Source organism: Schistocerca americana, chromosome 8, assembly GCF_021461395.2.
Source record: "Schistocerca americana isolate TAMUIC-IGC-003095 chromosome 8, iqSchAmer2.1, whole genome shotgun sequence".
In the NCBI taxonomy this organism is placed as follows: domain Eukaryota; kingdom Metazoa; phylum Arthropoda; class Insecta; order Orthoptera; family Acrididae; genus Schistocerca; species Schistocerca americana.
Genome location: NC_060126.1, coordinates 279,390,375 through 279,406,487, shown reverse-complemented (window position 1 = coordinate 279,406,487; position 16,113 = coordinate 279,390,375).

Genomic DNA, 16,113 nt, shown 5'->3' with positions numbered 1-16,113 from the left:
CCCCTAGAACTTAGAACTACGTAAACCTAACTAACCTAAGGACATCACACACATCCATGCCCGAGGCAGGATTCGAACCTGCGACTGTAGCGGTCGCGCGGTTCCAGACTGCAGCGCCTAGAACTGCTCGGCCACTCCGGCCGGCCCTCGGTCTTCAGCAAGGTCCTGGAATCTATCCTCACCCGACACATCCACCAGTATCTCCGCCAGCACCGCCTCCTTCCCGTTACCCAGTGTGGCTTTCTGCCGTTCTTCTCTTCCGACGACCTTCTCCTTCACCTCACTCATCTCCTTTCCAAACAGCTTAATTCCCATCGCTCTGCCATCTTCCTCTCCCTGGACCTCGAACGTACTTATGACCGCGTATGGCATTCCGGTCTCCTCTTCAAGCTCCAAACCTTCGCTCTTCCCATTAACTATGTCCGTCTCCTTTCTCTCCCGCCGTCCTTCCTATGTCACCATCCATAACACAGATTCCTACACCTTTTTCCCCTCTGCCGGTGTGCCCCAAGGCTCCATCCTCTCCCCCCTTCTGTACCTTTTGTACACAGCGGACATGCCGCCGCAGTCAGCCCCTGTCCACTTTCTCCAGTTTGCCGATGACACCGCCTTCCTTGCCCTTGCCCCCACCCTACAGCGCTCCCAACACCTTCTCCAATCCCATCTTGACCGGTTCACCGTTTGGTGCAACCAGTGGTTGCTCAAGGTCAATCCCTCCAAAACCCAGGCGATCATTGTAGGCAAAACCACCCCTTCCTTCCGCCTCCTTGATTTCTTTCTCACCATCTATGGCCGTCCTATCGCCCTCACTCCCACCCTTAAGTACCTTGGCGTCACCCTTGACCGTCACCTCTCCTGGACTCCCCACCTCCGGACAATCCAAGCCAAGGCACACTCCCGACTCAGTCTCCTCAAGCTTCTCTCCGGCCATACGTGGGGTCTGGACCCCTCCAACATGCTCCACACCTATAAATCCCTCATCCGCCCTATCCTTTGTTATGCCCATACAGCTTGGATCTCTGCCCCCCCTACCTTTTATAACTCCCTCCAAATCCTTGAACGCCATGCTCTCCGCCTCGCCTATCGCATCCATCTCCCCTCCCCTACGTGGATCCTGTATGATCTCATCCCCTTCCCCCACCTCCTTCTTTTCCTTGAAAGGATACAGATCCTGTACACCTCCCGTAAACTCGATCCTCCTCACCTGCTCGTCTCCCCAATCCTCTCCCACCCCCGCCCGCTGCCGCACCTGTATTCGCACATCCCACCCGGTCTCCATCTCTCCACCCTCCTTACCCTCTCCCAAGGTGGCTTCCGCCAGCTCCCCCTCCCAGATGATGTCCTCCTCCCCTCCATCTACCCCTCCTACCAACTTTGATCCTCCCTCCCTCTTCCTGTATCTGTTCCTTTGGGCACCCTCCATCCCTCCCCCCCTTCTCCCCACTCCTCCCCCAGGCCTCCCCTCCCCTGTCCTACTCCTCCTCCACTCTCCTCAGCCATTGGCATCTCTGTTCTCCCCTCTCCACCCTCTCCACCCGCCCTCACCCTTCTTCCCCTCTTGGCAGGTCCCCGGACTCGCACACACTCACTCGCGCGCCGGAGATCATCGCCATCTGTGTCTCGTGTGTGTGACGTCGTTTTGTGTTTTTAGTGTCCGCCGTCACACTTCTCCGTTAATTTGTACCATCGGATTCATCAGTGTTATGTGCGCCGTGTTTTCAGTGTCTTTCTCGTCGAGTGTGAACGGCTCCGTGTTTTTTGTGTGTCTGTGACCACTATTTTTTTCCCGTCACTATGTTCATTTTCATTCTCCATTATTGTACTGTTATTGTCAACTCTATGGCTGAAGAGCGGCGTAGCAAGCCGCTGCCAGCCTACCTGATTGTTCAGGTGTTAAAATAACAATAAAGTAAAAAAAAAAAAAACTCTGTAGGGGGCAGTCGGAGTGAGGCTAGGTCACTCTGGCGTCACCAGTTACTGGTCTGTCTCTCGTTTGCTTTTGTGCGGCAGTTAGTGTCTGTCGTCGGAGTGCTAGTATGTCTGTCGTTTGGATCAAACTTTAAAGCCAGAAAATGAGAGTCTTGCCACTCCCCCAGTAACAGAACTCAGCTAGTGGTCGCCCCTGTCGGGACTGAGTTCCTGCATCTGAGTCTGCGTGTTGGGCCGCCAGTCTGCTCGAGTTGCTCGGGCAACGGTCATTGGCGGTTGGATCGGTCGGTTGGTCGGTCGCGCACTGAGACAGGAGATGACTTGTTCGCCTTGAGCGTCGGCGCATGTGAGGTCCCCACGTGAGTCCAGTGGGCAGCGCCGTGTAGAAAGGGGTAGTGGCTTCGCGGTTCACACGTGAGCAACAGGAGCGAAACCACGACACCCGGCTGGCCGGGGCGAGCTGCGACGCCGTGATACGGGAGATCGGCGCGAATTCCTGCGTCCGTTGAAGCGGCTGGCAGCGGACGGTTTGGGAGAGCGTTGGTGGTGCTGCGCCAGGTCTTCGCCAGAAATCGCAGTTTATTAGAAGTTAAGTGACTGGAGATATGTTGTTTCATTTACTTGTTAATTAAATTCTACTTGCTTTCTTGGTAAGGTCACCAGCCACTTTGTTTGGGGTCGTCCCACCATTCTTCCCCGTTTGCCCACCCGCGGGAAGGTGGTCATTTGTGAAGTGGGTGGTCCAATTTTCCCTTGTGGGACTGGGGAGGTTTAGAGCAATCTGCGGCTCGGGTTGTTTAGTAACCCTACCCCCCCCCCCCCCCCCCCCCCTTGTCAATCTGTCATACGTTAATAGCTGCCTCTGTCATGTTTGTCGGATTCGGTGTTAACGAATTTATTGCTTAAAGGCTGAATTCTTCAAATATGTTTTTATTTTGCCTGTCATTTTGCGAGGTGGTATATGTGTAATGTAGAGCATGTTGTACATTTTATGTAAGTCTGCATTCTATGGGTTTTATTTAAATAGTCATTTTAGGTTATAAGGTTGCCACCCTTCCACCGTAAAAGTCTTTTTAAAAAAAACAAATTGCACTTTCGGTGGCAATAATTTGTTGTATCATTTCCATCCCTCTTACGGGGTGCATAGTTTACGTGTTCGTGTGAGTTGTAAAAAATTTTTTAGTTTAAAGTAATCTGGTGTGTTGCAGATTTGCACCAGTGTACTCTTTCAGAGGTTGTTGTGAGCGGTCATGACTACCGCCGTGTTGAAAGGGAGCAGGCAAGCTTCTCAGCCCGAAGGGTCATACTGCTGATATTGTTCTTTCTGCCTCTAAATAAAATTGTAGCCGGCCGGTGTAGCCGTGCGGTTCTAGGCACTTCAGTCTGGAATCACGTGACTGCTACGGTCGCATGTTCGAATCTTGCCTCGGGCATGGATGTGTGTGATGTCCTTAGGTTAGTTAGGTTTAAGTAGTTCTAAGTTCTAGGGGACTGATGACCACAGATGTTAAGTCCCATAGTGCTCAGAGCCATTTGAACCATTTTTTAAAATTGTAACTTGATATTTCGAGGGTGCTCTTCTGCTTATAATTTTAAATCTGCTTTTGAAAAAGCTTTTAGGAATAAAATTCACATTTGTTAAAAGTAATTTCATTTTCCATCAGTTACTTCCTGGCAACTACTTCCACGCTCACCTAGTGTGATTAAATGTGTTAATGTTCTTGATGAATCGCTAGTAAATAAAATAAATTCCGTAAGAAAAGATTTTGAAAGTAAATTTACGGTTCAATTATTAACTACAGTTTACACGATTTATTCAATATGAGAACTGGAGACGTCGACGAGAGGTTTTAAAGCGCCAGATCTTTCACCTGGCGGTCATAATAGGAACTAATTTTTTCCAGCATCAATAGGTTGTCATTATCACATTAGCATATCTACCAAGCTTCGCTGCCATAATTACACCGTGCACTGGATCACCACAAGTAGCTGCACTTTCATCATAACCATCGAGCATTTAATACACAGATTGTACCTAAATTTCCTTTACAGAAGTTGAGGACTTGCAGTGGGGACAAGACAGTTAAGTTTATCGTGGGAACTCATGTCCGATAACTGTAAATGTAAATGTCGTGTGACTAGGGCCTCCCGTCGAGTAAACCATTCACCTGGTGGAAGTCTTTTGATTTGACGCCACTTCGGCGACTTGCTCGTCGATGGGGATGAAACGATGATGATTAGGACAACACAACACCCAGTTCCAGAGCGGAAAAAATCTCCGACTCAGCCGGGTATCGAACCGGGGCGCTGACCACTCAGTTACCGAGGGCGGACCTCACGTCCGGCAATGTACCATTTCCCCGCTACGCGTAGTATACCACAAGATACTTTCAAATCTCCCGACTTTTCGCCACCACTGGCTTGGGTATTACGTATGTTATTCACCGATTGCTTGGCCTGCACGTTCTCCATCCCTGAACCCGCTAGACCAGTACCTGTGGGATCAAGTGAAATGTTTCAATCGCGATACCCCTGTAGCATCCGACGAAAACCTACTGGCGGTGGTTAAGGATTCAGCGGATGCTGGATGACCAGGAATTAATAGTCGTGTCAACCGGAACATGATACGGATGTATCATATCTGTGCTGACATCGTTCACAGTCACATCGAGCCCTATTTGTAAGTGGACACAGACGACAAGCAGCAGGAGTCAGGGGAGCAACGTAAGTTGTGGTATTTTGCGTAGAGCCGAAAAAAGGTAGGTTTCCGGACAGGATTTTTATGCCAAACTTAACAGTCTTGATCCTCACTACAGGTCATTATTGTTTATTGAATTTAGTTACACTTCGTATAATGAAACATCGATAAGAATTACAACATCGTTACTCAAAAGAACCACCCCTCAGCTTGTATAGGGATGTGGCGTATAAGCCACGTTGCAGGCATGATTTACTATATAGTATCGAACGGCATACGCTGGTGGTGTTATGCGAGCCAATAGGAAAGACAGGTTACCCACACAACAAGTGACAGACGGGCATGCCATATGGACAGGCAATGTGGGACAGCGATGAAAACAGGCTGAAAAGTCCTGAAGCAAAGGCAGTGAGCAGAGAGTCCCGCATTAGATTTGACGCCAAGGTGCCTAACTTCCAGTATTAACATTTAATGTGTATAAATGATTAAAAAATCACTTTGTCAGTGCTGAAGCCTTCGCCCGCACTGGTGTCCATATAACTATAATTTCAGTTATTATAATTGCGTTGGCTTCCGCGGCCGGAGTCAGTCGACATAAAAGTTTTCTGGATATGATACCGCGTCATAATGTATAAAACTACAGCTGCTGGAGAAAAACCAACGTTTCGGCAGCTGCAAACGTGACCGAAACGTTGGTTTTTCTCCAGAAGCGGTAGTTGTATACGTGGTGACGCGGTACCATACCCAGAAAACTTTCATGTCGATAATTTCAGTTGTTAAAAACAGACCTGTATAGACTAACAGATGAATTAAACGTAATGTTACGAATGTAACAACCAGGGACAGGCTCGAAAGGGACAGGGTAACCAACGCCACTCTACTACTGCTGTCCATGCTCTAGAGACATACATGGTGATTCTTAGATGATGTTATAGACTTTCAAACGCGATGGAGAAGAGTAAATACATTGAAGTAAGAGTCATTAGCGCGGAAATGACCGAATCAAAAATTATAAACATAAATCGTTCTAATACCTTCGCCAGCAGACCTCTTCTACAGCAAGATCTTTGTTTTCCATACATTGAGAGGTGATAGTACGGACCGAAACAAGAAAAGTGTCCAGTAAACATGGGCTCTAAAGAGCTGTGAGAGCCTATCTTCGGTACTGCAGAAAACATTTCTTCTACTCAGGAAGTGCTCATAACTCTTAAGGTATGCGTTTTACAGAGATTTTTGTTCCTTGTTTTGGTCGATAGTACCGTCTCCCAAAATATGGAAAACAAATAGCTTGCAGAAGAAGTGCACTGACAGAGGCATTAGAAAGATTTTCATTTATAACTTTCAACTCGGTCGTTTGCGAACCAGGGTCCCTTGTCTCCAATTGATTTGTCCTTCTCCATCGGCCCTCAAAGTTTGTAACATCACCAGGGAATCGCCCTGTGTAGATCATCGGTGCTACTTCTTACTAAGTCTTTCTCTAAATGGTTCAATTATTTGAATAGAAGAAACATTGAAATAGATACAATACATTGTTTTGTGAATATAATGCTGCTCGAAGGCTTATTAATCAGATTCCGCCATCGTTACTGTGACTACCGAGTTCAGCCTGGCCCTCGTGTACGTTTGATCCTGAAGACTCATTTTCCTCAATTTGGTTTGAATTAATAAATGAGGCGCCATCCCCTGTATCAAGACTTTATTGGAACATTTACTAGTATCCTCAAAAGCCACTCCTAAATTCACCGTCTTTAAATCGCGTGCTATGAACCGTCGCCTACGGAGAAGAAATTCAATGGGTCCATCGAGACAGTTTTAGAAGAGACGGCGTAAGCAAGCCTACACGTGATTATCTAGGAAAGAATCAAGTCTATTTGCTATAATTTACGTTTCCAGTTCATTCAACATAGCGTTCCACATGCAACGCTCCGCAAGCTACTACTCCCACGTTTAGTGTGTCAGACGTAGTAATGCGTCACGGTAGAAACTTCTTCTCATGTTGAGAGAGGAAAGCTGCAAGAGCTATGCAGATCACAATACCTTCAGACCCATCAGCCTACTTACTACGCTGAGTATGGCCTTCGAGCGGATTCTGCTGAAATGTCTCAACCTACGACTGATCAATGAAGCTGTGCTGCCCAACGAACAGTTCCGGTTCTGCGAAGGAGATTAGACACCTCTGCAACTGCTCCCAATGGTAAAAGAAGACACCATGGCATTTAACTACAGAGAGTACTGAGCAGCGATTTCACTAGATGTCTCCTGCACGTTTGAAAGTGTTGGCACCAGGGACTGATTCATAAACCTTTCGTACAAGGAATTCCATCCTCCCTAGTCCAGTTACTTGCCAGCTATCTAGATTTCGAAGAGCTATTAAAAGAAATGGAGAGCATCATTTCTACAAATGTGGAATAAAGCAAAAAAGGAAGATGATGGCGAGCAGTAGACATGAGAATAAAGACGCTTGAAGTCAGGGTTAGGAATGTCACAATTCTGAAATAAGTGAAAGAATTATCCTATCCAAGAAGCAAAATTACAAACGATGGCTCAGGCAATGTAGGTGCCAGATCTAGGCAGGCAGAGGCGAAGAAAACAAAACTGCCATTGATACCACTTATTGAAGGGAGAATGAAGAAGGAGTAACTGTAGCAAATACGCTGTTTGATAAAAATCGCAGCCACCCCTGTGTAAGGCATAATTGTCACTAGACGTACAGGAGGAGGACCCGACAATGTAAAAGGAGGCGGGGAGCACTATGTTCTCAGTAGGAGAAGCAGTAACAGGAGAATTGCTCAGTAACCTGGAGCACGAACTAGTCAACGGACCTTGTCTGAGTAACATATCAATCAGAGGCATTTCAACCTTTCTAAACCCGCACAAGTCAGCTGTTGGTGATGTGATGCGAAGCGGAAACCCGAAGAGGAAGCATACCTAAACCAGCACCAGACAGACAGGTACCGTCGAGCATTTCGGACTGTGGTTGTGCAAAATCTCGTGAAATCTGTGGAAGGAATCACTCGCCATTTCCCAAGTGCTGCCAACAGTCTAGCTAACGCGATGGCTGTGTGGAGACGCTTAAAAAGAATTGTGTACAGTGGTCGAGCAACTCTTCACAAGCCACTGATTACTGTAATCAACGCTTTTTAGGTCGTGTCCTACGTGAGCGACAGAAGCGAGCAACAGCGCGCGACAGATTCAGGCGACCAAACACAGCCGCAGGTGTAGTTACGGAAGTGTCCTACGTGAGCGACATCTGTGTCGCTGCCTGTCTCCCGCTGCAACTGGCGACGTTTGAATTCTAACGCGTTTGAATCTTGTCGCTGCAGCACGCGCGACACAGAGCGACAGCCACATGTCTTCTTGGCAATGCAGTGGAGCTGACGAGACGGCAGCTATGAATTACTTAACATCCGATTATAAGAAAACTATTCAGTGAAAAAATTTGATTCTTCCGCAACCTATAGCTTCATATCCTTAAATGATAAAGATCTGAATTTATTTTCGTTGTTCGTCATAGTTACTGTGCTGCACGTCACTAATTAATAACTTATAGAATAGCATTATTTAACAGCTAGATTATCAGTGTAAGCCAAAAGACAGTACTGGAATCAAGCAAGCTTCATTTGCTTACCAAGAAAGAGATCGGTTAGTATACATATACAGCTCCAGCACACTTGCGAACTTCGTTTTTCTGAGAGTTTTTTTCGACTAAATGTAAACCAACATTTGCCGACGTTTATTTTGTGAAAATTCGTTTTAAAGATGATTTTAGCATGTCCTTACTTTTCAAATCTGTATAGAAGAAATACGTACCTCGTCATCAACAGCATACAGTAGGGCCAAACATCCGTTATTGCCAAAGGTCAGAAGGTCATTTTCTTCCAAAGTATGACAAAAGTGAAAGCTGCTGCTGCCATTATTCGGATAGCCGACGAAAAGCAGTCCTTGCGAGTGGTAGGGAGGCGTAGATAGGTATGCGAGACATATTCTCCCATGTGTAGCAATATGAGGGCTGAAGGGGACTTTATTAAGTTGCTGTGTCAGCATTTTGTACCTCTGCTTGGTGTTATCGAATTGACACAGACTTTCGTGAAGTTATCAACCACTGCAACCAACACCCGACTCGAACACAAGATTCGTACTCCGATGGCTCCAGCGTCGCTTGAATGAGAGTTCGTGTAATTTGAGAATGTTATTGATCTGCCAAATAATTCCTATTTCCTGTTTATACCTCTGCGCATCGTTTATTTAAAAAGTAAATAACAGAATAACAACTTGAAAAATAAGCATTTTCTCTTTCCAGAACTTGTAAAATGTATCAGTATAGGCAAAATAACCTAAAATTGAGTTCAGTTTTCGAAAGTAACAAGTCTTCCGTCTTCTGCACCGTTCACCGTTAAAAATTAAAGATTGTTTCAATTACAAATGATATATCTTGCACCTGGTACCTGTTTCTTGCTTCATGTGGATTATTTATGAATTGATTCATCATTTTTGTTTTGTCGAATAATAAATAATGATGATATGGAGCGAACTAAAGATCGTAATCAGACTACGAAAAATGAAATCTGTTGAAGTAAGGGTTAGTGTGTTGCAACATCATTTCATTATTAACCGCTTTATTAAGACTTCTGTAATTACAACAAGCAAACTCGTATTGATGGTTTTCCTAATAATTAAGCAATTATTACTGGAAGCGTAATTTTTGTGCCATTACAGACTTGTAAAATTAGCTACATGTGTACACACTCGATTGTAGAATGCACATGTCTCTCATACTGCTAATTAATTTTGCAATGACATTTTGCCAATTGGAATGGCGACGCTCCTGTTTGGTTGGTTTTTAATGCTTCTGAGCACTGTGGGACTTAACTTCTGAAGTCATCAATCCCCTAGAACTTAAAACTACTTAAACCTAACTAAACTAAGGACATCACACACATCCATGCCCGAGGCAGGATTCGAACCTGCGACCGTAGCGGTCGCGCGGTGTCAGACTGTAGCGCCTAGAACCGCTCGGTCACTCCGGCCGGCGCCGCTCCTGTTTCAAACCTGTTCTTTTCCGTAATTATAATGATTCGTGTCACTTCCTTTCGGTATTAGAAGTGAAATAAAGCAATTAATGAGCAAAACTTTCAAATATGAGTGTGAAGTTGTAAAAAAAATGGAGAAAGGTGTGTGACATCGTTACGACAATCGATTAATGGTCATAAGTGTGGAGATATTGGTACGAAGCTGTGACACGAAAAAGATATTACTGTGGTCAACTGTTGTTTCACATAATTTGAAGTTCTGTGAGACATTGCATTTCACTGCAATACCCCATTTAATCTTTTTTAGTTCCGTCAGTCATGTGAAGTGTAAATTATATATTATTCCGATGCTTCCTAATTTGTTTTGTCGTTTCTTTTGGTAAACAAAATAACAAAAATTATTTTTCAAGCAGAGGGAGATCGATTATAAACTACTAGTGGGACTCATCTTAGAATATTGCTCCACTGAGTAGACCCATACCAAATAGGACAAAAAATGGGTACTGAAGGTATAAAAAGAAAGCCTGCATGATTGCTCATTGGTCTGATGGACCCACGGAACTGCGTAACGGAGATGCTGAAAAAAATAACCTGCCAAACGCTTGAAGGTGAGAGCCTGCTCAGTAAATATCGAGAACCAGCGTCAATATAGGAATATGCTATATCCTCCTACGTTCCGCTCTGGAAGGGATCGCGAAAACAAAAGATAACACGAAGAACAGCCCGCACAGATGAGTTTAAGCAATCATTCTTCCCGCGCTCCGTACGTGAACCGAAAGGGAAAAGGCTTAAATAACTTTTAGGTGGGAAGTGCCCTCTGCCATGCACTTCACAATCGTGTGTAGAGTACAGATGTAAATGCACAGGAGATGAGCAAACATTCGGAAACACCACGAACACAACACATTAATGTGGCTAACACGGTGTAGGAAAACCGTTGGCGCCGGTCAGTGTGGCCGAGCGGTTCTAGGTGCTTCAGTCTGGAACCGCGCGACCGCTACGGTCGCAGGTTCGAATCCTGCCTCGGGCATGGATGTGTGTGATGTCCTTAGGTTAGTTGGGTTTAAGTACTTGTAAGTTCTAGAGGACTGATGACCTCAGATGTTTTTAAGTCCTATAGTGCTCAGAGCCACTTAAACCATTTGAAAACCGTTGGCATTCGAAACAGCTTGAAGTCGCCTCGGAATGGGTAAATGCAAGTCCTGCATGGTTTTCAAGAGAATCTCATATCGTTCTTCGTGCAAAATAGTGGCGAGTTCTGGTAACGATACTGGAGGTGGATAGGCATCAAGCAACGTTTCTCCAAAGTACAAGCGCTCAGAAATAATGAGATCTGGTGATTGTGGTGGTCAGGGCAGATGCGATTGGGGAATAAACATCGTACAAATTAAAAGAGTAATTTGTGGCGGACCACGACTCGAATCCGGACGCTCCACTTCTCTAGAATGGTTGCCTCATCCGCCTCGGCCATCCAGACGTGTTTCCCGTCCAGCCATAATTCCTACATGTGGCACACTACAGATTTAGTGTCCTCTGTACGCTATTCCGTATTTGATCGCAGGTGTTCAGGTGAATTCGGATGAGTGGGCGCATTTGTACAGAAGATATCATTTAGATATCAACGCGCATATATGTACATATTTATATGCAAGTGGTGACCGTTCTTCCGGACACGTGCGAAAGAACAGACACCACATACGTACACTACTGGCCATTAAAATTGCTACACCACGAAGATGACGTGCTACAGACGCGAAATTTAAGCTGCTGTGATATGCAAATGATTAGATTTTCAGAGCACTCACACAAGGTTCGCGCCGGTGGCGACACCTATAACGTGCTGCCATGGGGAAAGTTTCCAACCGATTTCTCATACACAAACAGCAGTTGACCGGCGTAGCCTGGTGAAAAATTGTTGTGATGCCTCGTGTAAGGAGGAGAAATGCGTACCATCACGTTTCCGACTTTGATTAAGGTCGGATTGTAGCCTATCGCGATTGTGGTTCTCGCGTTGGTCGAGATACAATGACTGTTAGCAGAATACGGAATCGGTGGGTTCAGGAGGGTAATACGGAACGCCGTGCTGGATCCCAACGGCCTCGTATCACTAGCAGTCGAGATGACAGGCATCTTATCCGCATGGCTGCAACCGGATCATGCAGCCACGTCTCGATCTCTGAGTCAACAGATGGGGACGTTTGCAAGACAACAACCATCTGCACGAACAGTTCGACGACGTATGCAGCAGCATGGACTATCAGCTCAGAGACCACGGCTGCGGTTACCCTTGACGCTGCATCAAAGACAGGAGCGCCTGCGATGGTGTTCTCAGCGACGAACCTGGGTGCACGAATGGCAAAACGTCATTTTTTCGAATGAATCCAGGTTCTGTTTATTGCATCATGATGGTCGCATCCGTGTTTGCCGACATTGCGGTGAACGCATATTGGAAGCGTGTATTCGTCATCGCCATACTGTCGTATACCCGGCGTGATGGTATGGGGTGCCTTTGGTTACACGTCTCCGTCACCTCTCGTTCGCATTGACGGCACTTTGAACAGTGGACGTTACATTTCAGATGTGTTACGACCCGTGGCTCTACCCTTCTTTCGATCCCTGCCAAACCCTACATTTCAGCAGGATAATGCACGACCGCATGTTACAGGCCATTAAAATTGCTACACCAAGAAGAAATGCAGATGATAAACGGTTATTCATTGGACAAATATATTATACTGGAACTGACATGTGATTACATTTTCACGCAATTTGGGTGCATAGATCCTGAGAAATCAGCACCCAGAACAACCACCTTTGGCCGTAATAACGGCCTTGATACGCCTGGGCATTGAGTCAAACAGAGCTTGGATGGCGTGTACAGGTACAGCTACCGATGCAGCTTCAACACGATACCACAATTCATCAAGAGTAGTGACTGGCGTACTGTGACGAACCAGTTGCTCGGCCACCATTGACCACACGTTTTCAGTTGGTGAGAGATCCGGAGAATGTGCTGGCCAGGGCAGCAGTCGAACATTTTCTGTATCCAGAAAGGCCCGTACAGGACCTGCAACATGCGGTCGTGCATTATCCTGCTGAAATGTAGGGTTTGGCAGGGATCGAATGTAGGGTAGAGCCACGGGTCGTAACACATCTGAAATGTAACATCCACTGTTCAAAGTACTGTCAATGCGAACAAGAGGTGACCGAGACGTGTAACCAATGGCACCCTATACCATCACGCCGGATGATACGCCAGTATGGCGATGACGAATACACGCTTCCAATGTGCGTTCACCGCGACGTCGCGAAACACGGATGCGACCATCATGATGCTGTAAACAGAACCTGGATTCATCCGAAAAAATGACGTTTTGCCATTCGTGCATCCACGTTCGTTGTTGAGTTCAGCATCACAGGCGCTCCTGTCTGTGATGCAGCGTCAAGGGTAACCGCAGCCATGGTCTCCAAGCTGATAGTCCATGCTGCTGCAAACGTCGTCGAACTGTTCGTGCAGATGGTTGTTGTCTTGCAAACGTCCCCATCTGTTGACTCAGGGATCGAGACGTGGCTGCTCGATCTGTTACAGTCATGCGCATAAGATGGCTGTCATCTCGATCGCTAGTGATACGAGGCCGTTGGGATCCAGCACGGCGTTCCGTATTACCCTCCTGAACCCACCGATTCCATATTCTGCTAACAGTCATTGGATCTCGACCAACGCGAGCAGCAATGTCGCGATACGATAAACCGCAATCGCGATAGGCTACAGTCCGACCTTTATCAGAATCGGAAACGTGATGGTACGCATTTCTCCTGCTTACAGGAGGCACCACAACAACGTTTCTCCAGGCAACGCCGGTCAACTGCTGTTTGTGTATGAGAAAGCGGCTGGAAACTTTCCTCATGTCAGCACGTTGTACGTATCGCCACCGGTGCCAACCTTTTGTGAATGCTCTGAAAAGCTAATCATTTGCATATCACAGCACCTTCTTCCTGTCGGTTAAATTTCGCTTCTGTAGCAGGTCATCTTAGTGGTGTAGCAATTTTAATGGCCAGTAGTGTACTTTAACGCGAATGAGTAGGAAAAGCAAACCTGTAACGTCCTGATACAGTGTTACTATTGTATTGCTTGACACAATAAGTAGTTTAAATATCTGGGCGTAACGTTGCAAAACAATATGAAATGGAACGAGCATGTGGGAACTGTGATTTTTGGAAAGAATGTTTCACGTGTAAGGGCGGTACGACCTATTGTTGAGTACTGCTCGAGTGTCTGGCATCTCTACCAGGTCGGATTGAAGAAATACATCGAAGCATTTCATAAGCAGGCTACTAGTTTTGTTACCGGTAGTTTCGAACAATACGTAAGTGCTGCGGAGATGCTTCGAGAACTCAAATGGAAATCCCTGGAAGGATTCTGAGAAAGTTTAGAGAACTGGCATTTGAACTCGCCAACATACATTTCCCCGATGTTTCCATATTTTTTGCTATCTCCTGTGGATGTAGATGGAACCTCTTCTGAAATAAATTCGCTGAAGAATGAATAGTCGTAGCCGTAGTAATAGACACAGACTACGGTAGAGACATACGGTAGTTACCCTTCTTTTACACAGATCGCCGAGAGGCTATTTGAAACGTACATAAAGAGCGTTAGTTTCTTTCCTGGGACGACAGCAAGAAACCCGGGCGTGCACGGCATTTCGCAAAACGACAAAGTGCAGTCACGCCCTTGGCGACGGCTTATTTATGAGGTGCATTCAAAACTAACTATTGTTACGGAGGTGAGGCGACCAGCTGACATTTGGGCGGAATGGGGACGCGAGAAGATATTAATAGTCGGCGGTGACCATCACCGGAGACCTAGTCTAACTCAGGACGGCGTCACGAACCGTGACGTCGGAGGGGAAGGCCGTGAACGAGGGGCAGCGGTCCGCAGGCCACGAACTTGTGTCACAACAGACCACAATTAAACTGGAGCCTCCTTAGCTGTCGGGGGTGCCGGCGCTTGGGGACCTAGTAATCGCAAACCCCTTCTAACAGCCGTGTACCGCAAGTCTCTAGAGGAACGGAGGGTTCCAAATGATTGGAAAAGAGCACAGATAGTCCCAGTCTTCAAGAAGGGTCGTCGAGCAGATGCGCAAAACTATAGACCTATATCTCTTACGTCGATCTGTTGTAGAATTTTAGAACATGTTTTTTGCTCGCGTATCATGTCATTTCTGGAAACCCAGAATCTACTATGTAGGAATTAACATGGATTCCGGAAACAGCGATCGTGTGAGACCCAACTCGCCTTATTTGTTCATGAGACCCAGAAAATATTAGATACAGGCTCCCAGGTAGATGCTATTTTTCTTGACTTCCGGAAGGCGTTCGATACAGTTCCGCACTGTCGCCTGATAAACAAAGTAAGAGCCTACGGAATATCAGACCAGCTGTGTGGCTGGATTGAAGAGTTTTTAGCAAACAGAACACAGCATGTTGTTATCAATGGAGAGACGTCTACAGACGTTAAAGTAACCTCTGGCGTGCCACAGGGGAGTGTTATGGGACCATTGCTTTTCACAATATATATAAATGACTTAGTAGATAGTGTCGGAAGTTCCATGCGGCTTTTCGCGGATGATGCTGTAGTATACAGAGAAGTTGCAGCATTAGAAAATTGTAGCGAAATGCAGGAAGATCTGCAGCGGATAGGCTCTTGGTGCATGGAGTGGCAACTGACCCTTAACATAGACAAATGTAATGTATTGCGAATACATAGAAAGAAGGATCCTTTATTGTATGATTATATGATAGCGGAACAAACACTGGTAGCAGTTACTTCTGTAAAATATCTGGGAGTATGCGTGCGGAACTATTTGAAGTGGAATGATCATATAAAATTAATTGTTGGTAAGGCGGGTACCAGGTTGAGATTCATTGGGAGAGTGCTTAGAAAATGTAGTCCATCAACAAAGGAGGTGGCTTACAAAACACTCGTTCGACCTATACTTGAGTATTGCTCATCAGTGTGGGATCCGTACCAGATCGGTCTGACGGAGGAGATAGAGAAGATCCAAAGAAGAGCGGCGCGTTTCGTCACAGGGTTATTTGGTAACCGTGATAGCGTTACGGAGATGTTTAATAAACTCAAGTGGCAGACTCTGCAAGAGAGGCGCTCTGCATCGCGGTGTAGCTTGCTCGCCAGGTTTCGAGAGGGTGCGTTTCTGGATGAGGTATCGAATATATTGCTTCCCCCTACTTATACCTCCCGAGGAGATCACGAATGTAATATTAGAGAGATTAGAGCGCGCACGGAGGCTTTCAGACAGTCGTTCTTCCCGCGAACCATACGCGACTGGAACAGGAAAGGGACGTAATGACAGTGGCACGTAAGGTGCCCTCCGCCGCGCACCGTTGGGTGGCTTGCGGAGTATCAATGTAGATGTAGATGTAGAACGGAAATTTAAG